The sequence below is a fragment of the Perissodus microlepis genome, chromosome 7 (assembly GCF_051167445.1).
Source record: "Perissodus microlepis isolate ML-2025 ecotype Zambia chromosome 7, ASM5116744v1, whole genome shotgun sequence".
NCBI classification, from domain to species: domain Eukaryota; kingdom Metazoa; phylum Chordata; class Actinopteri; order Cichliformes; family Cichlidae; genus Perissodus; species Perissodus microlepis.
The window spans coordinates 62,765,389-62,792,474 of record NC_140467.1 but is presented as its reverse complement, the minus strand read 5'-3'; the positions used below and the strand labels follow the sequence as shown (position 1 = coordinate 62,792,474).

The following is a 27,086-nucleotide window of genomic DNA, read 5'->3' as shown; positions in this document are numbered from 1 at the left end:
AATCCAAGTTAGTGCAGAGAGAGAGCAGAAACTACTCAGTGTGCATACCTCTGCAGAAGTGGCAACATCCTCTGAATATATTACACAATATGTCACCTATAGAACAGGAATTTTGGACGGACTGCGTAAAAAATAGAATAATGAGGAAACATTTTTAGCATGCTGTCAGCACAGTTCCAGAGTTGGTGATGTTAGTCTGTTGGGCCACAAATTATTCAGCAGCTACTGGACTTTTTTCTGTAACACTTTTACAAACATTCGTGCACATCGCAGTGACTCTGGTCACCTAGTGGCACCGCAAGGTTACAGCTATTCAGTTTTAGAGATTCAGGTTTCTTTACATAGATTTCAGTTCACAACAAGAGTTACACATGCAAAGTCTGCAGAATAAAATCTATTAGCATGCACATATGCACCTTATTAAGCATACTAACATACTGATATGAGCATTTATCTCAGGTGCAGACTTACAGAATTACTTAGCTTAGTTTGTTGCATTGAAGCAGCAGAGAAAAACCTTCGTATGGTCTCTGGTTTCCTCCAGAAAATGTTGTAATTTCAAGCTGAGGGAGATGCTGATCATCTCTGAAGCACTTTGCACATTTCACCTCAACAGTTCATGTAGTTAAGTGGTTCAGAGAACTGTAGTGAGGTCCCCAGCCTCCCGCGAGAAAACAGCTGAAAAATGAAAAAAGAAAGTTCTGTAGAGCTGAGCAGTCAGTTGAAAACGTGCTGTAGCTGTTCAAAGAAACCCAAATATTCTCCTCGGGCTCAAGTTTAAACATCTAAGTTAATGAGAGCTGGATGAACTGGCACATGTTTCTGTGTGCTGGGCCTGGGTTGGTTGTTATAACCTGCCTATAAAGGGCTCAATCCCCTGAAACCATTGTCCAGTAATAAAACTTCAGATAAACATAGATACGATGTTTTTACACGAAACAATTTTATTTAAAAAAGTGACAAGTGGCAGAATCACCACTTTACTATTTTGCATCTTAGCTCTAATATGCTGCGTTATATTAAACCTGCTGATGCTTGCTTCCAACCTGAGCGCTGCCAGTGACATTTTGTCAGTCCATTAATGAGGCAATGTGGTAAGTGACAGCAGACCCATCAGTGTTAACTGAACTCTGATAATGATGGCTGTTAAAACAGCCAGTGTGCAGGGAGACCATATGAGTTAGCGCGTACTCACCGGACCTGCAGTCTTATCAGCTCTCCAAGGTTATTTGACAGCTCGTAATCATCGTTTGTCCGCTCTGAAAAATGATCTCTGAATATCAGCATGATGGGATGTAACTCCATGTTATACTGATGGATGTCCCAGTATCAACAACACTGGGACATCACAGAACAATGTGCATGAACTTGTCAGTCGCCTCAGACTTTGTGCAGTGTTGTGATGATTGTTAACGCTAAACTCAGCTGATGCAGCTGAACCTGAGATGTTAAAAACACATCCAGCATTAAAGACGGGGATCAAAAACAGCCGACCCGGTTTATTTAGGTACAGCATTGCTCTGAGAAGCCCGCTAACATGGCAACAGTAAGGAGTGAATGGCACTTTCAGGCTTCAACACATGCATCTGTCATTCACTTTAACGGGCTGATGAAACTGGATCTTTATGTTCTCTCTGTTGCTTCACACTGAAAAGTTGAGAAAAATGAAACTAGGGAGTCAAATCAAACGATACGTTTCATTTTCATTTCATTAAATTTTGATTAAAAAGCAGAAGATCAACAGAAACAACAAGCACAGATCTGCATTCTAGCAGGTGTGTGACTGGCCTCGGGCACATTTTGTATTTGCAGCTTTTTTTGTAGCTCACTTGTAGTTCATGTGAAACCTTTAGAATCTCCGTTCACATTTTAAACGTTGAAGCTGAAGATGAAACAAGGATGCAAAGATCTTTATGGATCTACTTAGATATCAGTGATCACAATGAGTTCGTGTGTGTAGGTTGTGCAACATGTTGGTGTCTATGTTCACTAGTGCAGCACATAACTGAACTAATCTGTCAAAATACAAAAATGCAAGCAACAAAATTTGTGCAATTGTTCGTTCACTTGAAATTCCCATTAAATGGTTTATGAACTATGAACAGAACCTCAGCACCTGGATCAGTGTCACAGGTTGTTACTCTTTCATTTCCTTCCTGTTGATGATGAGGAAGTCAGATTTACTAGAAAAAAGCAATAAATCACAACAACAGCCACCTCGAGGTGCTTTATATTGTAAAGTAAAGACACGACAATGATACAGAGAAATCTCAACAATCATATGAGCAAGCAATTGGTGACAGTGGGAAGGAAAAACTCCTTTTTAACAGGAAGAAGCCTCTAACAAAACCAGGCTCCGGGCGGCCATCTGCTGTGAGGGGAGGAAAACGGGACGATTATCATACTGACTTTGTTATTTTCTCTGTGGAGGATGTGCAGAAGGAACCATGGAAGCAGGATTTCATCACATCTGTTCAAAGGATCATCCCATTAGCCCTTTGATAGCACTACGATGCATTTAATTAGCATAATTTACACACCTACAAAACAGGAGTTATTTGCTGACTCTGGACTCTTAGGGCTGATTTGACCTTTCTTGATATTTATTTATTTAGAAACATAAGCTTGTGTTCAGTGGTTTATTAGAAGCTTTTTACATGTGAGTCATCGATCTAATCAAAGATCTCGGGGCTACTGAAACAGCTACATGACCACGCTCCAGCGCCCGACTCTGACATGTGCACTTACAGCCAACAGGAAACATGCAAAGTACACAAAGTTGGAAACTGGCAGCTCCTCTGAATCTGCAGAACGAACAAAAGAAAACAACAACACCAGCTTCAGACAGACGAGACTGCAGATTGTGCGGGAGAGATCGTGAGAACCTTTAACATTATGAGGTGTAACTGGAGCCAGAAATAGCAGAGCTTTGAAAATGATCAATACATTTTTTAACTGAATTCTACAGCTCCCAGGTCACTGGGGTGGAGATGCTAACACAGGATGATGTGTTCTCTGCTTTTTAGCAACACTTAAAATCCCACATTAGCAGCTGAATTTAGAAAAAGCTGGAGGCGTTCGAAGCACTTTTGACTGAGGCAGGAATAGAAAAGCAGATCAAATCCAGATGACCCTCTCCAAATCAGCAAGAGGACTGAAGAGACATTTCGGCGATGCCTCCCAGCTCACAAAGGCACCTAAGTCTCTCGACCCATCTATCAATTAAAAAGAAACGACTCCCAGAACTCGTGATGTCCTGCATATGGAATGAATGAAACAGCAAATATGTTTTAAAACTTTCTCAGAGACATTTTTCCTCCCTGCTTGGATGCTAAAGAGAAGGACATGTCTTACTTCTCAAACATCCCTGTCACACATCAGCATGTGTCCATCATTTGAAGCAGGACATAAATACACTTTTCTTTTACTGAGAGGCCATTTATTAATTACAAATAATAGGAACTGCTGGCAAGTTCATGATCCACAGAAGCAAACTATCAGAGGGCTAAGTTAGTGTTGCCAGTTAATTGAACCCTTGCCAGACTTTAGGCTGTGAAAGGGAGCCTAAACACCCGGAGAAACCCACGCTAGCATGAGGAGAGCATGCAGACTCCACACAGAGAGGCCCCAGGCAGCTGCTGGATTCAAACCCGGCCCTTTATACTCCAGGGCAATAGGTCTCACTGCTGCACTACGACGCTGCCCTAATGGTGTCGCCATCTACTCGCTTGCTCCCCAAATGTCCTGTGTTTTAATGCACCCACAATATTACAAATCTATTAATGTATAGATTTGTAATTTCGACAAAACAGGGCTGTGTGCCTAATTATCCTGGAGTTATACATAAACGCTTCATCATTGAATGATGGTGAGCTTGATGAGAGGATAGTGGTTTGAGAACCGGTGGTCACAGGCTCTGAAACAGAAGGAGTGTCAGAGCTGCAGTGACAAAATAATGGGAATAGTCCAGTTGAATCTTTTTCAGGCTTACATGTTTGCAGGCGAAGAGACACGGAAGGGGGGAAGCGTGGTCGATGGGGAACCTTGAGAGTTTATAGCAAATTGGTCGCGGCTGAGATTGACTGAAGAAGACCAGCATCCAGCTGAGTGAGGTTACAGCAGGCTGGAGGAGTTGGGTTTTTGTGAAACGACTAGAAGTATGAGATAACCGAACAAGAACAATGATTAGCTAAAGACATGAGCGGCCGAGACATAGATTAGCAGACGATCTTGCATGTGTGTCTTATATACAGCCGAGCTGATCAGCTTCATGTGGGGATCCTGGGTGGAATGAAGACGGCTCCGCCCAAAGGAGGAGACCATAGCACTGTGGAAAAACACTGCCACTCACCCAGAACATGGCATGATATCAATAACTGAATCTTCCCAGGATTTGTTCCTGTGAAAATATATATTTTTTTGTCTTAGTTTTACTGTGAACTATAACTTGAACTCATTTTCATGATGTATTCTCCTCGTTTTGTAATAAAAAAGCAGCATTATACAATTTTTGTTGTAAAAGCTGTTGTAAAATGCATGTTTTAATATGACAGCGAAGAATGAAAATAAGATCTGAAGCTCAAATGTTCTCAGTGATGAGTCTGAATACAAATGTTAAAGTTTTGCACACATCCCTGTCTGACTGTGATTGATCGAGCCATTCACTTCTACTTGTCTCAACGTAAAATTGCCATCTTTTCTTCTCCATCGCACCGTGCTTCTTTGATTAATTACACCAAAGTCAACGATTCAGCGTCACCTGCTGAGCTCAGACACACCAATCACAACGCGTCATCTTGTCAGTCATGCTGTCGTTGCTACGAGTGATTTCATTGAACATGTCATCCGTCCTGTCTGCTGTTTCTCCTGGAAGCTTAATGCATCATAATCATGTATCATGTCTCCAGCATTGCTGATGAAACACATCTTATGAATCAAAAGGACAAATAGGTAATACAAATATTTTCATTACTTAATTTGTTTGCATGAATTATTAATGCAAGTTTTAAAATATCGATCCAGTCCAGATTTACCCTAAACTGAGCGACACTGCTGAATGGGTGTGAAACAGTATACAGTGCACAAAACACTGGTACTAACAACTAGCCAATCAGATAGCAGTAACGTATGGAATATGGCACTGCATGGAAACGTCTAGTCCTGTGAGACCCTGGTAGCTGCTTCTGATATGTGGAGCAACCAGCTGTAAATAAGTCAGTGGGTGGAAGTAGCTTCTCTTCTTTTCTGTTGCATTTGTTTGCCATTAGATATGTTTTTGCTTTATTATTTTTATGTAATTTACAACTTGTTTTGCTGTGAGTCTATAATAAAACTGCCTGTTTATAAGTGTCAGCGTACGTGTGTGTGTGCGTGTGAGGATGTGTGTCCTTTCACCGGGTTAAGTAAAGATCAACAGTCTGCAGCTTACGCAGGTGGCCTTGAGGGATCGGTTACCCTGTCAGACCAGGGGTGCCGCTAATGAGGCTGGGTAAGAGAGAGGAGAGAAGAAGAAAGTAGAGAGAGGTAACAAGATGGAGTGCCGCTGTAAAGCCTGAAAAATAAAGTGTTGAACCCAGACGTCGCCTCCGCTGCCTGATTACAAACTCAACAAATTGGCGACGAAGATGAGCGCTTCAGTACCGAGCCCACCGCCCTTTTTGCAACATGCGGGTGAGCCGCCGATACCGTTTATGACGTGGCGCAAATTCTTTGAGAATTACATGCTAGTGATAAATGCTACGGGAGATGCATGGCCGGAGGCGAGACGACGAGCCGTCTTATTACATTGCTTGGGACCAGAGGGACAACGACTGTTCTACACATTGCCGAATCAAGGTACAACGTTTGCTGACGCCATGACTGCGCTTGAAAACCACTTTGTCCCTAAAGTGAATGTAGTGGCGTGCAGGCACACATTCAGACAGCGAGTTCAGCGGGCTGATGAAACTGTGACCCAGTATGTTGCCGCCCTCAGAGCGTTAGCTGTGCCATGTGGTTTTGGAATAACGGAGGGTGAGATGATTTGGGATCAACTTGTTGCTAATGCTACTCTCAGTGTTGTTAAAGATAAATTGCTGCTGGAGGAGGACCTTACATTGGACAAGGCATTACTATTGCGTGTCAGGTGGAGGCTGCGGTCAAGAATGCTACACTCCTCTCTGCTGCGCCCACGGCCCAGACTGCTGCAGTACAAGCTGTGGAGGTGAAGGACGCACGTCTTCGGGGAAAAAGAGGAGCGCGACCAGCTCAAGCTCGGGGACCTACATCTAAAGAATGGCACAAAAAGGCAAGTGATAAAGAGCAACAGCGTCATTGTTTCAGATGTGGATCCGAGAAACTCCTGGCTAATGATAAAAACTGTCCAGCAGCAAAAGTAAAATGTGATAAATGCAACAAAAAAGGGCACTTCGCCAGAGTTTGTCAATCAGCTGTAGCAGTGGTCAGGGAAGTAGTTGTTCCTGAGTTTACAGTTTTATGTGTTGATGATCACAAACTGATGACTGCAGCATGTGATAAGATCACATGCAAAATGAACATTGAAACACCCCAGGGAAACTCTCAGGTTCTGGAGTTAATTGTGGATACAGGAGCTTCAGTATCTATCCTTCCAGAAGCCATCTACAAAGAACATTTTGCACCCTGTGCTTTGACTGAACCGAAAGTTAAGCTTGTCACTTATGCAAAAGGTGACTTGCCTGTCATTGGCTGCCTACAGGCTTCAGTGAGGGTTGCAAACAATGACAGAAAAGTGCCTGGATCATTCTTCATAGTTAAAGATGGATCACCTTTGCTGGGTTGGACTTAATTAAAGCACTTAACATTGATATCATTGCTGGAAAAGTCATCAACAAAGGAGAGGATCCTGCAAGAGGATCACCAGCCAGTAAACAAACATTGATTCTTCTTCTTCCCATCATCTCGGAGCTGTTAAAGGGTTCACCCACAAAGTTCAAGTGAACAAGACAGGACAGCCGGTTCGTCAAAAACTGCGGCGTCTACCACTCAGCATACGTGAGGAGGTGTCAGCTGAATTGAAACGTCTACTCCAAGCAGGCGTCATCGAACCAGTGGATGCAGCTGAATGGGTGAGTCCTCTAGTGGTTGGAAGAAAAAGTAAGGGAGACTTAAGACTTTGTGTGGATCTGCGTGAACCTAACAAGAGTGTGATCATGGACTGTTACCCTGTTCCTCACATGGAGGATTTGTTCGCACAGCTGGCTGGGGCTACACATTTTAGCCAGATTGATTTAAGTTCAGCTTATCACCAACTGCCTCTTAACCCTGATAGCCGAAGCCTCACAGCATTCATAACCCATGAAGGACTCTTCCAGTTTACCCGAGTCCCGTTTGGACTTGCTTCAGCCCCTTCTGCCTTCCAAAGGATGATGCAAACATTCCTAAGAGACCAGACAGGAGTACAGAACTACTTGGATGACATAATAGTGTATGGGCATTCCAGAGAAGAGCATGATGAACGGTTACAGGCTGTCCTCCAATGCCTGAAGGATGTCGGTCTGCAGATCAACTTCAACAAAAGTTCATTTGGACAGACATCTATTCCGTTCTTGGGACACGTCATTTCCAAGGATGGCCTGAGCCCCAGCCCAGACCACCTGACTGCCATTGCCAAAACTCCTGCACCAAAGGACATGGCTGCTCTTCGTTCCTTCTTAGGCTTGACTTCGTGGTTCAGCAAATTCCTACCAAACTATGCAACTGTGGTTGAACCACTCCGTGAGCTACTTCTGACAAGTCAGACGGCTGAACTTCAACGGCCTGACACAGCAAATGAAAGCTTCAACAAACTGAAGGAAATGCTACTAAAAAGCCCAGCACTGGCAATCTTCAACCCAAATCTGCCAACGTTCATCACCACTGATGCGTCAGATTATGGTCTTGGAGCTTTTCTGACCCAGATGAACTCAAACAATGAGGAACAGGTTGTTGCTTTTGGTTCCCGCACCCTGTCCCCAGCTGAGAGGAAATATTCAACAATTGAAAAAGAAGCCCTCGCCTGCGTATGGGCCGTCGAAAGATGGAGGACGTACATATGGGGACGCAGATTTACTCTGAGAACTGATCACCAGGCCCTCACCACCCTGTTAAGTACTAAGGGGATGAACAGAGCTGGCATGAGGATAGCACGTTGGTCAGCCAGACTGATGTGTTTCCAGTATGACTTAGAGTACCGTCCAGGAAGCCAAAATGTTATAGCTGACTGTATGTCCCGTGTTCCCCTGCATACCACAAACACAAGTGAAGACTCTGAACAGGACTTAATCACAGAGATTGCTGAAATTTCTCCTCAGCTAACAGCGCTTCCACTGGCTGACTTCAAGGCAGAATGTGAAGACTGTCCTGAATTAACAAAACTAAGACAGATCGTTCTTTCGGGCTGGCCGAAAGTAAGCAAATCCTTACCAGATGATGTCAAACCCTACTTCCTGGTCCGACATGAAGTGGCAGCAGGGTCACCGCTGATATTTAGAGGAACACGGCTGATCATTCCCAAATCTCTGCGAGGGAAAGTAGTGCACCTAGCCCATGAAGGACATCAAGGCATGGTCCGAACCAAACAATGCCCGAGAGATCTATATTGGTGGCCAAACATGGATGAGCTGGTCCACGAAATATTGTCCACATGCACAACCTGCCAATCATGTGACAAGACAGCAGCTGTTTCACCTACACCGTTACAACCCATCAAATTCACAGAGGGTCCGTTTCAACATGTTGCTGTTGACATTGTTGGTCCGTTTGAACAAGGAACCTATGACTGTAGGTTTGCCATCACACTAGTTGACCATTTCAGTAAGTGGCCTGAAGTCGCATTCACACCAAACGCCTCAACTGCGACAGTGATTGCATTCCTGACTTCTATTTTCGCCCGTGAAGGAAACCCTTATGAAATTACGACTGATAATGGTTCGCAGTTCACCTCAGCTGGCTTTGCAGAGTTTCTCGCTGAAAGGGGCATAACACACATCAGGACAAGCGTCTATCATCCTCAAGCAAATGGATGTGTGGAGCGCTTCAATAGAGTACTGAAGGACTCCATACAGACAGCACAAGCTACTCAGCGACCATGGAAAACTGTTGTTACAGAACTGCTTCAAAATTATCGAGCGACTCCCCATGCTACAACCGGTGAGTCCCCTTTCCAGCTCCTCAGAGGAAGAGCCATGCGGACTAAACTCAACATCCTGCCACCACCGAAGGATGCTGGACAATATGACCACATCAGATCCAAAGTGACATTGACACAGAAAAGGAGTGCACTTTATACAGACAGAAAGAGAGGTGCTAAACCTACTAAAGTGACTGTGGGTGCTTCAGTGAGAGTACGAAAGCCATTCCATGTGGGAAAAGGAGAGCCACAATACACCAAGCCGCTGGAGGTACAGCAGCAGACGGGTGAGAGTTCTTTCGTCCTCAGCGATGGGAGAAGATGGAATGCAGCGCGTCTCTCACTCGTCCCAGAGAACTCAAAACACACACAAAGAGCTGATACAGAGGCGGAAAACATCAGCTCAGCACAGCTACACGTCCCACTCTGCAGAGGGACAGACAACCACCAAGATGGACAAAAGACTTTGTTATGAAATAGTTCAGAGGTAAAAAGAAAGGAGAAATATGCAGATGTGAGAAATGACTGTGAATGGAAAGTGCATTTGAGTTTCATTACCTATCTTTAATTCCAGCTTTGACTTCTGATAAGCTGAGAAGAAGGCAAATGGTTGTTCTTTTTGATTCAGGTTTGACCCGGGGCACGTTTACTTTGCCATTACAGTTCTTTTATGAGGATATATATATAGTACTGTTCCGAAGTTACTAATTGCCTCAAAAGTAACAGGCTGTCGAATGTTTCATGTTGTGCTGCAAGGGGGAGAGTATTATTTGAGAAAAGGGGGAGATGTTGTGTTTACAAGGTTCTATAATAAAGGAAGCAAATTAGTACATGCTGTTACCCTGTCAGACCAGGGGTGCCGCTAATGAGGCTGGGTAAGAGAGAGGAGAGAAGAAGAAAGTAGAGAGAGGTAACAAGATGGAGTGCTGCTGTAAAGCCTGAAAAATAAAGTGTTGAACCCAGACGTCGCCTCCGCTGCCTGATTACAAACTCAACACGGTCCATAAGAAGAGTCTGAGTACTCACAGCTCTTCCCAGCACTTCAATCACAGCTCCTAGCCTTGTGGGGTTTTGAACAGCTGTAACTGCTTCCTTCAATTTCTGATAACCCAGGGCCAAGCCAGCACCGATCAGCAAGAACCCGTTATCACGGTTCTGAATAGGTAGATGTCTTCGATGTCCTCAATAGACAGTCCCGCCAGGCACACGACGCGCCACTTGTGCCACCCATCCATCGTGTATCCAGCAGGGAACGTCCCTGCAGGACACTCGGGCTCTCCCAAACTCAGGCTCCTCATAGAGAAGAGAGTGTCAGTTGCATTACGGGTCCAGTTGATCAAATCCAAAATTCGTCTTTATGTTTTACAGAACAAGAATGAGAATGAGAGGCTCTCTCAGGGTAATATGTTGGATGTGCAGCCAAGGAGCAAAATCAGCATCGTCTTTGGATCCACTTTGGCCCAGTGGATTCTTTGCAAAGTGTGAAAATGTCTTTCTAACTCAAACTAAGTTTTTTTTCACTTCTAGAAATGTAAAATACACTTGCTGTTTAGTTATCAAAACTGTTGTTTTTTTTCAGAGCATGTAATGTGCGTCTTCTTTGCTTCCATAATGCTAAAACAGCTTTACCTTTCTGGCAGTCTTACAGACACACTGAAGACTGATTCTGAGGAATGTGTGACTTAAAGATCATGTCAGAGATCGACGTTTGTGTGCAATCGCAAGGTAGGAAATCAACATATTTCAGATTGTGGACCCCAGCAGTCTTCTCCTGCTTCTTCCTCCTGCTCCTTTCAGGGGTCTCCACAGCAGATAATCTGGCTCTGTGTCCCCCCATCCCCAGCATCTCCCTCTCTCACATCAAACCTCTGCATGTCTCTACATCCATGAATCTCCTCCGAGGTTTTCCTCTTCTCCTCCTGCCTGGCAGCTCTGTATTTGTCACCCTGCATTCAATAAATTCAATATCGCTCATTCCCAATTTACTTATCTCTTCTCACTTCCTGCTTTATTTTGATAGTTGGACAAAGTATTTCATTTTTCCCACTTGGACTTTATTTTGCTTTGGGAACTTTTTCCAAGTGTCTCAATAAACAGCTCACCTGTTTTCTGTGTCACACCTACAGATCGTGACACTTGAGTACATTTCAGAGCCTGTTAAGAAGTTTAATTAGGACTTTGACTTCTACCAGGTTCTGATTTTTGAGTCTCCAGCCTCAGCTACACATAAAACCCTGGTCAGACCTCATGGTCAAAGCCAATGCAGACAATGAAGAACTGATGCAGTGCAGGCACAAGAACAAAATCACCTGGACAATATTGCAGAGAATGTACTTCAACCTTACCTAATACATGTGTATTTGCAGTGGTATGTCTTCTGTTTGCTCATGTTACCCGAGGATAATAAATGCCATGATACACATTGCTGGTTTTAACTGGATAAACAGGTTTAACATAGAGAGTTAGTTATTTCTCTTACTGTACGCTGGAACTGATGTCAGATGATGTCAGTTTCAGAAAATCACCTGAAAACATTCAAGTATCCTTTGCCCAATATTTGAATTAAGAAAATGAGACCTTGTGTAGATATCCACTTGTTTTAAAGGAACATGAATACCTGTTAAACCTATGACTAACCTTTATCTTCACCTTTGCTCATGAGCAACAACACAAACACCTGCCATCCTGCTAAGATCCAACAGGTTACTGGACTTCTTAACTTTCTTCAGCAACTGTTCGTCTGATCTGTTTCAAACAGTCTGTGTTAGCAGCTTGGCAACCAGTTATCTCTAGCTCATAACTTAACACTCATCTAATTGCACTTGGATTAGCTCATGATGTGGATTTAGAGTTTCTATCGATCTGATTTTCACCGAAGGACACTCCTCTTCACACAGCAGTGTCATGCCTGTTGTTGAAAACTGGAATGAAATGAAAACTCACTTTTGTTAAACATTTATATGACCTGTGCGACTTCGTCACAGGACAAAGAGGTGCCACAGTGACCGCCCCCTGCTGGTCATTCTGCGTTTTTATACTCTCTGTATAATTCATCCTCTGCCTCAAACAAGCCGTCTTAACTCCTTCAGCTTTAAGCCACTTTTCTTATGACTGGCTGCCCTTCAGAAACTCAAGGTTTAAACAGGAAGTGGGTGTGGCTTATGTGCCTGAAATGACCATTCTGCCTCATTAGAACATCATAGAGATCCAAGACTTGAATAAATGTGTTCAAGGAAATGGATCCTTTTAATTTTTGTCAAATAAACAAAATCTAGACTAAAAAAAAAAAAAAAAAAAAAAAAAAACACAGCTTACATTTCTATGATAAACATATCTGATCAACATATTTGGAGGACACACTAGAGCCACATGGTCCCTGACCTCCAGCTCCACCTCAAAGCTCTTCAGAGGAACTGACAGAGATACAGAATTACCATGAATACATAAACCATACATGTTTTACAACCAGCTGGCTCACAGATTATTTTGTCTGTTTATTTTGTAACACTTCAATGATCCTACATCTTGTGCTTCTCAGCCTCCTCACATAGCCTAAACTTATTTCTGAGTAGCAGCCAATCAGAATGCCCCAAAGGACACAGCTGGTGGTTGGTGGTTAAAAGGAGTGGAAACATATCCAAACCTCTACAGGTATGTCATCTGGACCAACTACCTGTCCACTCTTCATTCCTCTCTACTCTTCATGCTCTTCATAGCTGTCCCAACTGCCTTTTTACCAATTCTGCACATCCTGATTCACTAACTTTCCTCCATTTGTTCTCTTTCTATAATTTTCTCGTCTCATCAGCTCATCAAAGTACTCTTTACAACACTATATACTAACTGAACCAGGGCTCGCAAAATCGCTAGCCCGACGTCCCGGGGCTAGCGATTTTTCCAGTTGGGCTACCAAAATCTATCTCAGCCCTGCCCGTCGGGCTATCATAGGAAAGTATATGTCAGTGCTTTTGCATTCTTTCGAAAATGTAGCTGAGTAATTATGTCATTGGCATCGATGAGCCACTGTCAATATGTGACATATTGAAATCGCGTTTGAATTTGCGCTTGTTTTTTGCTTTCACTTTGTGATCGTGCGAACTGTGTATAGAGAGCGACAGCACTGATTGGTGAGTGACGATTAATTGCGCAGCAATTCCTCTGACATCGTCTTATCAATCGTTAGCTTACTATTCAAACGTGACAAGTGAAATCTTCCACAGCAAGCTTAAACATGTGAGAGGTTGATTGCGCAGAGAATCGCTGATCGTTATGCAAGTGCGTGTGTAAAAGCAGCAGGATTTACGCCGGTTTTTTAGTTCTGCTCAGCCAAATAAGACAGACAGGTCAGGGTGAAGAAGCGACAGCCAAAGAAAAGCCGACCACAAAACCCATTAGAAATGCATTATTGCCCAGTCTGCAATATCTTTCCCAGAACAAACAGCAATTGCAAAAAACATACTAAAAATAAACCAAGCACAAGAAGAAGTCCTGAAAAAACTGTTTAGAACAGCGTGCTATGTTGCAAAGAGTGAACTACCACTGGCAAAATTCAGCAGTCTTTGCAAACTTCAAAAAGCAAACGTCCTCGATCTTGGTTCCACTTGCCTCTCACCCGTGACTCCAGTGGAAATGTCAGATTCAGGATCTGACAGACGGATTCATGTCCTACACAGTTCTTACAAGTTCATAGAAATTTCTGTTCAATGAGAACCAAGTATTTGAGTTGATGATTGTAATTTTTATACAGTTGTTGTGATTTGTATTTTAACTATTTTTTGATTAATTTTTGTTTCCGTTACAATATTATACATTAATATTGTAACAGAAAGAAAACGGGAAACAAAACATAAAAAATTGCTCTCTTTTTTATTCGGGCTACTTAAATTTATTTTGGGCTACCAAAAACTGAAGAGTGCCGGCCCGAAGGGCTACCAGGGATTTTGAAATTTTGCGAGCCTTGTGAACAGTTAGCATATCTCTATATTTAATTACTCTGCACATCCATTCAGACTCTGGCTTTCTGCATAGCCGGTTGATACAAGTCATTCCTTTCCTTCCTTACTGTCCAACCTCACATGCACATCACATTCACTATAAGGATTTTCCTTTGCCATCGCTCTCATTGCCAAGTCTCCCAGTAGTGCTGTCTACTTCCTTCTTTTTCAGCCTCTTCCTTTAAATACTTTACTGTACTTCCACCACCAAGTTTCCTTGCCTTCTCTCCTCTGTCCAGAGAATACAACAAACACCTTCTTGGCAGTTTCCGTCACCACTCCAGCTGTACTTTCCCAGCACACAACAACATTGTTGTTTATTCCTGCATGACTGCACGTTCTTAATAAGATGACAGGAGAATATAGTTACTTCAGTAAAATTATTAATATGACATTAAGATAATACATTACAAGAAGCTGACATTTAAAATCCTAATTAAGTAAAAGTTTGCATGTTATCATGGGTATGATATTTATCTTTATTATTTTATACTTTATAAATATTATCAGCATAATACTCTGGAAAACTGAGTAGTTTAGCAGCCTAGCAGAATTGTGACAGTGAGTAAACTGAATATGAAGTAAAAATATAAGCCTTTTTATTGTAAATATTAACATAATATTTAATTATCTGTTAAACCAACCACATTTAATGAGCAACACATTCACAAAAAGATGAGCAGCCCAAGATGTCTTAAGGAAAATAATAGGAAAGGTTTTCCACATTTATTACATCTACTGACTTTTACATCACAATCAATTTACAGATCAAGGTCGATCTATGAAGGCACAAACACTTCACCTGCAGTCTGATTTGGACATTAAACAATGCGACTGACAAAATTAGAAACTTTTATTTTACTGCATATTGATTGAGGAAGCCATATCCTTCCACTGTTTACTGAAATATGTCTGCATTTTTCTGTGTAAAACACTTTTAGATGTTCAGAGTTAAGCGTCATGCCTGAGATACTCGCTCACAGAGTTGCACTGAATTGTCAGCAGACTCTAAAGAGCATCTGGGGAATCTGCTGCTGTTACATACAACTAGCCATTCATGAAGGCAGTCCTCTCCTCAGGGACCTGCTATTGTAGCGCCTCTACTCAGGACCAGTTTAATATCAATTCAAATAGAGACCCTCAACATCTAACTAGGTTCAGAAGGAGATTTTGATTTAGGACTCACAAAAGGAGCTGGCTTGGAAGTGAACAACTGGCACCTTTATTGCCTCAGTACAACTCATAAACACATACAATCACAGTCAACCAAACTGCACACTAATAGTGCTTTTTAAGGGTGAATAGATGGAAATCAAAACAAAATAAAATAAGACACTGAAACAAAAAGACTGACTGAATTGTCCTTTAAAGTTTGTTGAAACCCAAACAGGTGTACTGTAAGGGAAATGTCCCTGTGCAGAACCTATTACCTACTGCCCAGGAAGGACTAACAGTGCATAGGCTTATCTGAAATTCAAGGTAGGGCTTGAATCAGTTCTTCAGGCAATCCCCATAATCTGATCACATGGCTGGTCACACCATTTCACCATCATCCAGGATCTCTTTTGGACTGGGCTCAGTGGTTCTCCAGAATCCTTTCTAGCAGTTCAAAAAACAATCAACACAAATAGTGCACACCAATGAATTTCCATTGCATTTTGTGCTCATTAACCTCTTTTCCTCCTAAAGGATATTATCAAATATTATCCAAATACTTAAGAATCTACTTGGATTCCAAATGTATTAATAACAAATGGTATTTCTTTTAGCTTTACCAAGTAACCACAGTTACAGTCACAAATTATTTTATCACAATTATGTCACAGTAAAGAACATAAGCAGCTTAAACAGTAATAACCACTGTTTACAATGAAAGTGAGACTATTATTCTTACATCTTAACAAGCAAATGCAACTTAATTTACAGCACAAACACTTGAAATGTGCTGTTTCTATTAAAACTGAACCATTTTAATACAGACAGAGCAAGTACTTATAGTTGAATACCTCCCTGATTGTGATATGGCTTTGGGGGGGCAAATAGCAGCTAGCATCACACCTAGCATCGGCAGTAACATTTGTAGCTTAAAAGGTTCAACACTTACACCACACTGTATGAACAACGAGACAAATAAAACGACACAAAGCTCCCGATTGTTTGTTTTCCAAAGGTTTCTGAGCTTAATCGGTTAGGAAAATAAGCTTAACAGGAAGCTAACGGAAGGATTTGACTCACCGGGAATTTCCAACACAAATAACTCGACTGATGTTATTCCCTTATTGGTCAGAGTTCGGCGCCTAATAAAAGAGTAGTTTAATAGTATTGATATGTAAAAATAATTTGGTCACATTAACTGGTTTGCAGCACCGCATACCGAGATATTTTCTGCCTGTGCTCAGACACAAACTTGACCGTCATTTGAGGGAAACTCTCACAGGAAGAGACAGACACTGCTTCCTGCGCACGAGACGCAAGGTCGTCGTACCTCAAGACTGCATTAAAGCGCCCCCTTGTGACAATAGTAGGCTATAGCTTTAGATGACAAAACGGGATTTTGTAGCCTTGAATTTCGCACAGGTTACACTGTGCTATCAAGTTGCTTGACCATTACACAACTTAAATTTAGTCCCAGCTCATTGCATTTGATTAGGTGGTGTATTTGTGAACCAATACAGGATTGTGACATGTTCTTTTAAACGACTCAACCTAATAAATTAACAAGACACTGTGCTACATCGAGAAATATAGAAACCAGGTTTATTATTGCTGCTCAACAGTAGCCGGGGTGGAGCTTAGCAAATGCATCAGACGCATTTAGAATGCGTTTTGTTCAAATGAATGTTGTCATAGCATTTATGGAAACAAACACATTTTGAAGAATGCTGGCAGAGCTGGTACATGCACTTTGGATTACAGAGGAGAAAAAGAGAGGAGAGGAAAGAAAAAAAGATTATTTTCTAAGGTAAGGACCGCTCGACAAGTGACATTTGCTAAAGTGGAATTATTAAGGGGACATGCAGTGTTCACGTTAATGTTAAACTTTTCTAAACACAGTGTGGAGGGACCTGTACATGTGTTGGTCTTCTAAGGCAACGGTCCCCAACCCCCGGGCCTCGGACCGGTACCGGTCGTTTGGTACCGGGCCGCGAGAGTTGAGGCTCAGGTGTGAAATGTCTGGTTTTCAGGGTTTTTATCGGTTTTAGCGTCATTTTGTTATCGTTTTTATCGTTAACTCGGTTTTCCTGGATCTTTTCACGTGTGTTACGAATAAATCTCCTTTTACCGGTACCGGTACTAGTTTTATATTGTTGTATTTATCCGCGACACCTTAAAGGCCGGTCCGTGAAAATATTGTCGGGCATAAACCGGTCCGTGGCGCAAAAAAGGTTGGGGACCGCTGGTCTAAGGTACCTTCTTGCTGCATAGTGTGAAATGCTTTAAAGAGTAGAATTTGATATTCGGTGCATGCATGTACATGTACATGGGTGCTCACATTTTGTAATTTCTTTAGTGTGATATAACCAAGCAAGTACTATCTTACAGCCTGTTCTTACTCAAACCACGTTTGTGTTCATTTTCCTGCCTACCGCTAGACTCTGAGTAACTGCTAAAATCTAACAAAGAGGAATGAAAATGTTTGTTTCTTAGGATCTGTTGTCTTTTGTTGTTTGGCTACAGAAACTATGCGTGTGTGTGTTTTAATTTTATTTCATAATTAAAAGCACACTTAAATTTGTGTCATCCATCAGTGAAAACCCACACTGACAGTTTAATGCTTCTCTTTCCTAAAAAAAAGTGTGATTTGTGCCATAAACCAGGTCGATTATGTTTATTAGAAATTAATTTGTTCAAATGAATGTTGTCATATTATTAATAGATTGAAACCTTTTGAAGAGTGCAGTAAGGACCGCTCAGCAGGTGACATTTGCTAAAGTGGAAATGTTAAGGGGACATGCAGTGTCCACGTTAATGTTAAACTTTTCTAAACACGGTGTGGAGGGGACCAGAGTGTTTTTGTGGCGTGTGTGGTGTGATCCTGTGCGCGTGCAGGAGCAGCTCAGAGTGACATAATCTGGTGCGCGTGCGAGAGGTGGCCCGGATTGAGTGGTGGGCTGGGTGTGGCACCCTCTCGTGCGCGTGTAGGAGGGGCTTGGAGGGGTGTAATCTTGTTGCGAGTGCAAGAGGTGCTCCAGTGTGACACTCTCTTGCACACGTGCAGGAGCGTGAGGTTCAACGCTGGAACGTTGAACCTCCTCCCCCCCACTTCCGGACCAGGTTATGGATCGTTCCTCAGTGGGTTTGTGAGAGGTGGCCCAGATTGAGTGGTGGGCTGGGTGTGGCACCCTCTCACGTGCGCAGGAGGGGCTCGGAGCTGGTAATCTTCTATGCCAGCGAGGATGGGCCGAATAGTATATGATGGTGCTCTGGGTGGCGTAATGTTGCAGGACGAGCTACGAGTGGCGTAATCTTGTGCAGGAGTAGCTCAGAGTGACATAATCTGGTGCGCGTGCGAGAGGTGGCCCGGATTGAGTGGTGGGCTGGGTGTGGCCCCCTCTCGTGCGCGTGTAGGAGGGGCTTGGAGGGGTGTAATCTTGTTGCGAGTGCAAGAGGTGCTCCAGTGTGACACTCTCTTGCACACGTGCAGGAGTGTGAGGTTCAACGCTGGAACGTTGAACCTCCTCCCCCCCCACTTCCGGACCAGGTTATGGATCGTTCCTCAGTGGGTTTGTGAGAGGTGGCCCAGATTGAGTGGTGGGCTGGGTGTGGCACCCTCTCACGTGCGCAGGAGGGGCTCGGAGCTGGTAATCTTCTATGCCAGCGAGGATGGGCCGAAGAGTATATGATGGTGCTCTGGGTGGCGTAATGTTGCAGGACGAGCTATGAGTGGCGTAATCTTGTGCAGGAGTAGCTCAGAGTGACATAATCTGGTGCGCGTGCGAGAGGTGGCCCGGATTGAGTGGTGGGCTGGGTGTGGCACCCTCTCGTGCGCGTGTAGGAGGGGCTTGGAGGGGTGTAATCTTGTTGCGAGTGCAAGAGGTGCTCCAGTGTGACACTCTCTTGCACACGTGCAGGAGCGTGAGGTTCAACGCTGGAACGTTGAACCTCCTCCCCCCCACTTCCGGACCAGGTTATGGATCGTTCCTCAGTGGGTTTGTGAGAGGTGGCCCAGATTGAGTGGTGGGCTGGGTGTGGCACCCTCTCACGTGCGCAGGAGGGGCTCGGAGCTGGTAATCTTCTATGCCAGCGAGGATGGGCCGAATAGTATATGATGGTGCTCTGGGTGGCGTAATGTTGCAGGACGAGCTCCGAGTGGCGTAATCTTGTGCAGGAGTAGCTCAGAGTGACATAATCTGGTGCGCGTGCGAGAGGTGGCCCGGATTGAGTGGTGGGCTGGGTGTGGCACCCTCTCGTGCGCGTGTAGGAGGGGCTTGGAGGGGTGTAATCTTGTTGCGAGTGCAAGAGGTGCTCCAGTGTGACACTCTCTTGCACACGTGCAGGAGCGTGAGGTTCAACGCTGGAACGTTGAACCTCCTCCCCCCCACTTCCGGACCAGGTTATGGATCGTTCCTCAGTGGGTTTGTGAGAGGTGGCCCAGATTGAGTGGTGGGCTGGGTGTGGCACCCTCTAACGTGCGCAGGAGGGGCTCGGAGCTGGTAATCTTCTATGCCAGCGAGGATGGGCCGAATAGTATATGATGGTGCTCTGGGTGGCGTAATGTTGCAGGACGAGCTACGAGTGGCGTAATCTTGTGCAGGAGTAGCTCAGAGTGACATAATCTGGTGCGCGTGCGAGAGGTGGCCCGGATTGAGTGGTGGGCTGGGTGTGGCCCCCTCTCGTGCGCGTGTAGGAGGGGCTTGGAGGGGTGTAATCTTGTTGCGAGTGCAAGAGGTGCTCCAGTGTGACACTCTCTTGCACACGTGCAGGAGTGTGAGGTTCAACGCTGGAACGTTGAACCTCCTCCCCCCCACTTCCGGACCAGGTTATGGATCGTTCCTCAGTGGGTTTGTGAGAGGTGGCCCAGATTGAGTGGTGGGCTGGGTGTGGCACCCTCTCACGTGCGCAGGAGGGGCTCGGAGCTGGTAATCTTCTATGCCAGCGAGGATGGGCCGAATAGTATATGATGGTGCTCTGGGTGGCGTAATGTTGCAGGATGAGCTCCGAGTGGCGTAATCTTGTGCAGGAGTAGCTCAGAGTGACATAATCTGGTGCGCGTGCGAGAGGTGGCCCGGATTGAGTGGTGGGCTGGGTGTGGCCCCCTCTCGTGCACGTGTAGGAGGGGCTTGGAGGGGTGTAATCTTGTTGCGAGTGCAAGAGGTGCTCCAGTGTGACACTCTCTTGCACACGTGCAGGAGTGTGAGGTTCAACGCTGGAACGTTGAACCTCCTCCCCCCCACTTCCGGACCAGGTTATGGATCGTTCCTCAGTGGGTTTGTGAGAGGTGGCCCAGATTGAGTGGTGGGCTGGGTGTGGCACCCTCTCACGTGCGCAGGAGGGGCTCGGAGCTGGTAATCTTCTATGCCAGCGAGGATGGGCCGAATAGTATATGATGGTGCTCTGGGTGGCGTAATGTTGCAGGATGAGCTCCGAGTGGCGTAATCTTGTGCAGGAGTAGCTCAGAGTGACATAATCTGGTGCGCGTGCGAGAGGTGGCCCGGATTGAGTGGTGGGCTGGGTGTGGCCCCCTCTCGTGCACGTGTAGGAGGGGCTTGGAGGGGTGTAATCTTGTTGCGAGTGCAAGAGGTGCTCCAGTGTGACACTCTCTTGCACACGTGCAGGAGCGTGAGGTTCAACGCTGGAACGTTGAACCTCCTCCCCCCCACTTCCGGACCAGGTTATGGATCGTTCCTCAGTGGGTTTGTGAGAGGTGGCCCAGATTGAGTGGTGGGCTGGGTGTGGCACCCTCACGTGCGCAGGAGGGGCTCGGAGCTGGTAATCTTCTATGCCAGCGAGGATGGGCCGAATAGTATATGATGGTGCTCTGGGTGGCGTAATGTTGCAGGACGAGCTACGAGTGGCGTAATCTTGTGCACGTGCAAGAGGTGGCCCTGATTGAGTGGTGGCTGGCTGTGGCGCCCTCTTGCGCGCGTGTAGGAGTAGCTCAGAGTGTGAGGATTTAACTGTAGAACGTTGAACCTCCTGAATCCCTTCTCCCGGACCAGGTTATTGACCTTTCCTAACTGCACGTGTGAGAGGTGGCCCGGATTGAGTGGTGGCTGGGTGTGGCCCCCTCTCGCGCACGTGCAGGAGGAGCTCGGAGTGGTGTAATCTGGTGCGCTTGCGAGAGGTGGTTCGGATTGAGTGGTGGCTGGGTGTGGCGCCCTCTCGCATGCGTGCAGGAGGAGCTTGGAGTGTTCAATGTTCCAGCGTTGAACCTCCTGAATACCTCCTCCCGACCAGGTTATGGACCTTTCCTCAGTACGCGTGCGAGAGATGGCCCAGATTGAGTGGTGGCTGGGTGTGGCCAACTCTCATGCGCGTGCAGGAGGAGCTCCGAGTGGTGTAATCTGGTTCGCGTTTGAGAGGTGGACTGGATTGTGTGGTGGCGTGGGCGTTGCGCACTCTTGCGCGTGTGCAGGAAGGGCTCAGAGTGGGTAATCTTGTGCGCCCAGATTTTATGTGGGAGCAGCGCCCTTTCGCACATTAGCGAGAGGGCGCTGCTCCCACGCGTTTTTCCTGTCCCTGCAGGAGCAACAGGAACTGAAGGAGGAGCAGGAGCGGCTGGAGAAGCGACAGGAGTAGCAGGACCTGCCGGACGAGCATGAGCAGCATTCTTCACCTGATGGAAGAGACAGGAGCAGCAGCCATCATTAATAAATGCAACATCATATCAAAATAATAAAATCAATCAGTGTCATTCATAAAGTTGAAGTTGTGTCACTTCAGTCTTCAGCACGTCCTCAAAACATGAAGAAATCCTTTCTCCTTACAAATATCTCTGCCTCAAGGTTTTATGACAACATGATTCTTTGATTAAAACTCATTGTTTAAGTTTATTGGTAAATATTGACACTGATACACACTGTGAATGTTTATGCCAGTGTTGGTGGTCATCTCAAGTTCACTGTACAGATAAATCCTGTGAGTCTTTGGCACACCTTTGCGTTCATTGAACGTCTTCTTCCTTTTGACCAACTGATGGTCAAGTGTGTGGTGTTCCTGTGGATAACCAATCCTCCTGACATCACCACCGCGTTGCTTTTATAGGAAAATATGTGAAAAATGACACAACAGCAACAAAGACAAAACAATGTTTACAATTAAATACATGAAATACTTTTAGGTTTATGGTTATTCAGTTGGCCAAAGAACCCATCTACTTATACAAAAATCCAAGAGTAACACAATGTTAGGAGTAAATACTTTGAAGCGGTGGTTAAATATACAAATAGATTAGTAAATAGTGACAAAGTAAATTTATGTTCATGTGTGTGTGTCAGTGTAATTGACATTCGTCCAGGGCTGGACTGGGACAAACAATCGTCCCAGGCATTTTGAGACCGGCCCACCAGGTATTATAGGAAACGCCATAAAGCCTCTGAGTGAAAACAAATGCTGTTGTGACAGCGATGCACACTGTCTTGTTGGTATATATGTGCGATTTCTGTACATTTTACATCAGATGACCACTTTGGTTGTAAGATTCAGATAATTATTTATTAACCCTTTAAGATCTACCATAGAACCAAGTCCGCCAGAGCTTATCTTTATATTTTTACATGCTGTAGGGCCACTTATGAGAGAATTTCAATTTGTTATACACCTATAAAACCGTTATATTCCAAAAGTTAATAATATGTATGCATTATGTCCATAGTAACTGCATCAATTGCAAAAAGTTTTTTTTACACATATTTCTAGTTAGAGAAATTATAGATGTTTCTCCCTCAAAACTATGAATGCAAGAAAGTTCTACAAAATAGTTTCCAACCACAGGAAATTTATTTTCAGTCTTCTTTTTTTTTTTTTTTTTTTTTTTTTGAGACACACCAATTTTTATATACTGCAGGCAAAACAAAAACAAATTTCATAATGCAAATTTGCACAGTATGTGCATCAAAATAAACTATTTTCAACAGAGCATCCCAGAAACTATTCAGAAAAGGAACTCAAAGTAAAGAATCGATCTCACCAGGCTAGTATCGATCCGATACCGATGCAGACTTGGGATCGATACTATCGGTATTTGGATCGATCCGCCCACCACTAGTTTTCAAAACGCTCCGTGTTCCTTCGGGGAAAACGCCGTCTCAGTGTGGACGGGAGGCCAAAACGGAGAGAAAACGATGCGTTTTCAAACAAAAATGCATTAGTGTGGACGTAACCTGTGTCTCAATCTCGCGGCCCATGTCACCTCTACTTGCAGCTCGCATAATGACGTGAAGAAACATTTTAAAAAAGTATTATTAAAAAAATAATGATAATATGAAGGCAATAGGCAGAATGTTACAGGCATAGTATGTATGAAGCATGTAAATATAATAATAACCACTGCAGCCTGACGAGCCCAGTTGTAAGTAAGCTATTAAGACTCGACTGTACGCTGTGTTCGTGTTTTCCTCTGAAACATTAAGCTCTGTTGGAGCAGCCTTTCAACGCCTCTCTCTGTCTCTCGCAAGCAAAGTTGACCCAGATAACAAAGTAAAGCTAGTTTTCAGCTACGAGCCCGACACGAACCCACCATATTAGCCAGAGGTCCCTTTACTACGGTTCGGAGCCGCGGACCTTCAGTAACAGTAATAAATCACAGCAATAGTACATTCACGTAGTTGTAAACAGCATAATAATATATTAAGTAATCCAAAGTATTCAGAATACGTTACTCTCATTGAGTAACGTAACGGAATACGTTACAGAATACATTTTGGGGCATGTATTCTGTAATCTGTAATGGAATACATTTTAAAAGTAACCTTCCCAACACTGGAGATACCCTGGTAGCCGCTTCTGTAACCTTTGCTCTGAGAAATAGAATTTCTTTTTGCTATACTTCACAAACAGCAGCACCATCTAACTGAAACATGTAACCACTGGTACTTTGTTCACTCTCAGCCTGATGTCTGTGTGAGGGAAGCTGTTGTTTTTCTTCTTTTATAGGAAGTGATCCAAATATTTGAGGCTTAAAACTGAGTCAAGGGGAGCAGAAGGAAAAAGAAGAAGAAGTTGATTACCTTCATACTTTTCTCCCACATCCCAACAGAGATGGCTGGCCTGAGTTAGACGATCCCTAAAGACTCACCTTATCAGACTGAGACTCGTCAGTTGTAGTGACTCGGGGCGAATAGCAGCCTGTTTTTAACTGACTCGAGTGGCCCCTGGATGCTCTTTTTTATTTGAGTTACTGCTGCCTTCCCATCAGCTCGAAGTCACGTCTCCTCTGACCTCTGGTATCAACAAGGCATTTTCACCCAGAGTACTGCCGCTCGCTGGATATTTTCACTTTTTCGGCCTATTGTCTGCAAACTCTAGAGTTGGTTGAGTGAAAAATTGCCAGCAGATCAACTGAAAGACAGTTCACAATGCGTTTTCAAGTGAAAATGCATTAGTGTGGACGTAACCCGTGTCTCAATCTCGCGGCCCATGTCACCTCTACTTGTAGCCTGCATAATGACGTGAAGAAACATTTTTAAAAAGTATTATTCAAAAAAAAAAAAAAAATATGAAGGCAATAGGCACTTTACTATGGTTTGGAGCCGCGGACCTGTTTTATATACGCGCAGAATAGTTTTCTATACGAGATCGCTGCCTAATTACCTAATGTTCACCTACTGTTACTCATTTATATTAACATTTAAACATCTAGTTGGTGTTGGTATGGAGAGTAACCGTCAGTAATAGTAATAAATCACACAGCAATAGTACATTCATGTAGTTGTAAAAAGCCTGATAATATATTAAGTAATCCAAAGTATTCAGAATACATTGCTCTCATTGAGTAACGTAACGGAATACGTTACAAAATACATTTTGGGGCATGTAATCTGTAATCTGTAGTGGGATACATTTTAAAAGTAACTTCCCAACACTGAGCTGCAGTCATGTGATTTGGCTGGTGAGCGGATGGATAGTAAACTGCATTTGCATAAACACATAGAGAATAAAAATAATGGCCTCACACATCTGTTAGCAAATAAAACTCGATCACTCATCAGAGCTGTCAGGGAGAAGAAAACACAACTGATCAAAAATTAATGATATAGAATAACATTTTTAGGAGTTTACGGGCATTTTATGGCTGCAGAGTTAATAAAAAGAATGATAAAGTTCATCCCTCATAAAGAGTCGTTTAACATTTAGATCATAAATAATCTTTGACTCAAAGTCTGGCAGATTACTGCGGAGAAACATGAAGATTATGCCTTCATCTAATATTTCATTTCCTCATTAGAAAATGTTGTTTCTGTACATTCACATTGTTTAAGCATCTGGACCATTAACCTTTTATGAGTCAGAATATATGCTGTAAATATCTAAAGTTCAAGTTCACCATCAGCTCAGTGTTGATATGTGAATGGCCTCAGCGTTGATCACCTTCATAACAAGCTGCTGTCTCTCAGGGCGTTTCCATTTGACTTGAACACCCCGTCATAAACAAACTGTCTTAGCCGCCCCGTAAACTCGCTTTAATGTCATGTTGTTGGCTGATCTGCTGCCATTCATTTAGCTGCCTCACTGTTAATGGGAAACAGACGGTTCTTATATGACGCTTTTCTACTTTCAACTGTATATCTCATACTTTGGGATGCAAGCTGAGCAGCCAGGGTTTGAACCCTCAACCTTCTTGAGTAGTAGATGGCCTTATCTGCCTACTGAGCCACAGCCACCCCACAGAGCTCCTGTGTGGGGCATTAGTGGATTCAGCTAAGATGCTCTTGAACCAGACGCAGGTTCAAAAGCAGCTTATCCAGAATGCTGGTGCAGTGGGTCCTGGCTTCCTCAGTGTGCAGCCAGTTCCTGGAGGATGTAGGAATTGTGGGGGCCACTGATTGGCCTCCCCGCTCACCTGACCTGAATCCAATAGAATGCCTCTAGGACATTAGGTTTCAGTCCCTTCAGCGCTGCAGCACTTCAGACTGTCCAGGAGCTCAGTGATGCCCTGGTCCAGGTCCAGGAGGAGACCCCCCCAGGTCACCGTCCGTCGCCGGCGTTGTCAGGCATGCATACAAGCACGTGCAGCCTTGTGTACATGACATTAAAAAACTCATAAAGTTTTTTTCTTGCAAGTGAAGCTGACTTAAACATGAAGTAATACAATTAGTGAATATAAAGTTTATTTAAGGAGTTACTTCACTTTGAGGAGGAAAACCAACCTTTTGTCTCTCTTTTCAGGAACACCTAATCGCACAAGACACCAATTAAAGATAACAATGTAACGATTTTGCCACAAAACGAGAGACATCTATATATCACACTTATCTCCACTCGCAACGTGAACTCATTCTCTGGCTTTACCGCAGAAGGGCTGTGAAACATCAGGTCCACACCAACCATAGCAACATCAGTACATTCGCGCTTTATCGACAGCAGGCTAAAAGAGAGCCAAAGGACAAATGGAAAACAATAACAGCACTTTGAAGTTAAGGTTAATTGAATGCCCTGAAATTCCTGAAAACCTTGCAGGTGCTGTGCTGCAGCTCAAACACAATGGAGCTTTAACTCAGGGCACAGTTATCTTTTTCCATTTATTCTGTAGGACGTGGCACCGAGCCCACTCAGTGTGGCTGTGCACTCTTCCACTCCTCTAAAATATATTTCTGACAGGTAACACCTGGGCGTGTTCCAGATCTGGAAGGATTCGGATGGAGCTCTGCCTCCTCGCTCTCTCTCTCCACTCAACAACTCTGAGCCAGGATCATGCCCCGGCTATAAATCCCTGCTCGAGTCAAGGGCAGAGCTGTAATTAACACAAAGATTGGGAATGTGTGCGGAAAAGCAAGAAGGCCCGAGTGTTTGCGTATGCTCGTGTG

At 44.1% G+C, this 27,086-nt stretch overlaps 2 long non-coding RNA genes across 3 annotated transcripts; one reads left to right on the top strand and one right to left on the bottom strand.

Moving 5' to 3' along the window:
• Positions 1 to 14,811: 14,811 nt before the first annotated feature.
• Positions 14,812 to 16,548, bottom strand: LOC146384579 (uncharacterized). 2 transcript variants are annotated; one of them, XR_014800624.1, is made up of 3 exons: positions 16,496 to 16,548; positions 16,357 to 16,418; positions 14,812 to 15,720 (listed from the first exon to the last, which is right to left on the bottom strand). It is a non-coding gene; the product is annotated as an uncharacterized LOC146384579 (long non-coding RNA). The 2 variants fall into 2 exon arrangements; XR_014800625.1 differs by having other exon boundaries at positions 14,812 to 15,716; positions 16,496 to 16,545.
• Positions 16,549 to 16,951: 403 nt separating this feature from the next.
• Positions 16,952 to 21,977, top strand: LOC146384578 (uncharacterized). Its single transcript, XR_014800890.1, has 2 exons — positions 16,952 to 17,083; positions 21,808 to 21,977. It is a non-coding gene; the product is annotated as an uncharacterized LOC146384578 (long non-coding RNA).
• The last annotated feature ends 5,109 nt before the right edge of the window (positions 21,978 to 27,086 follow it).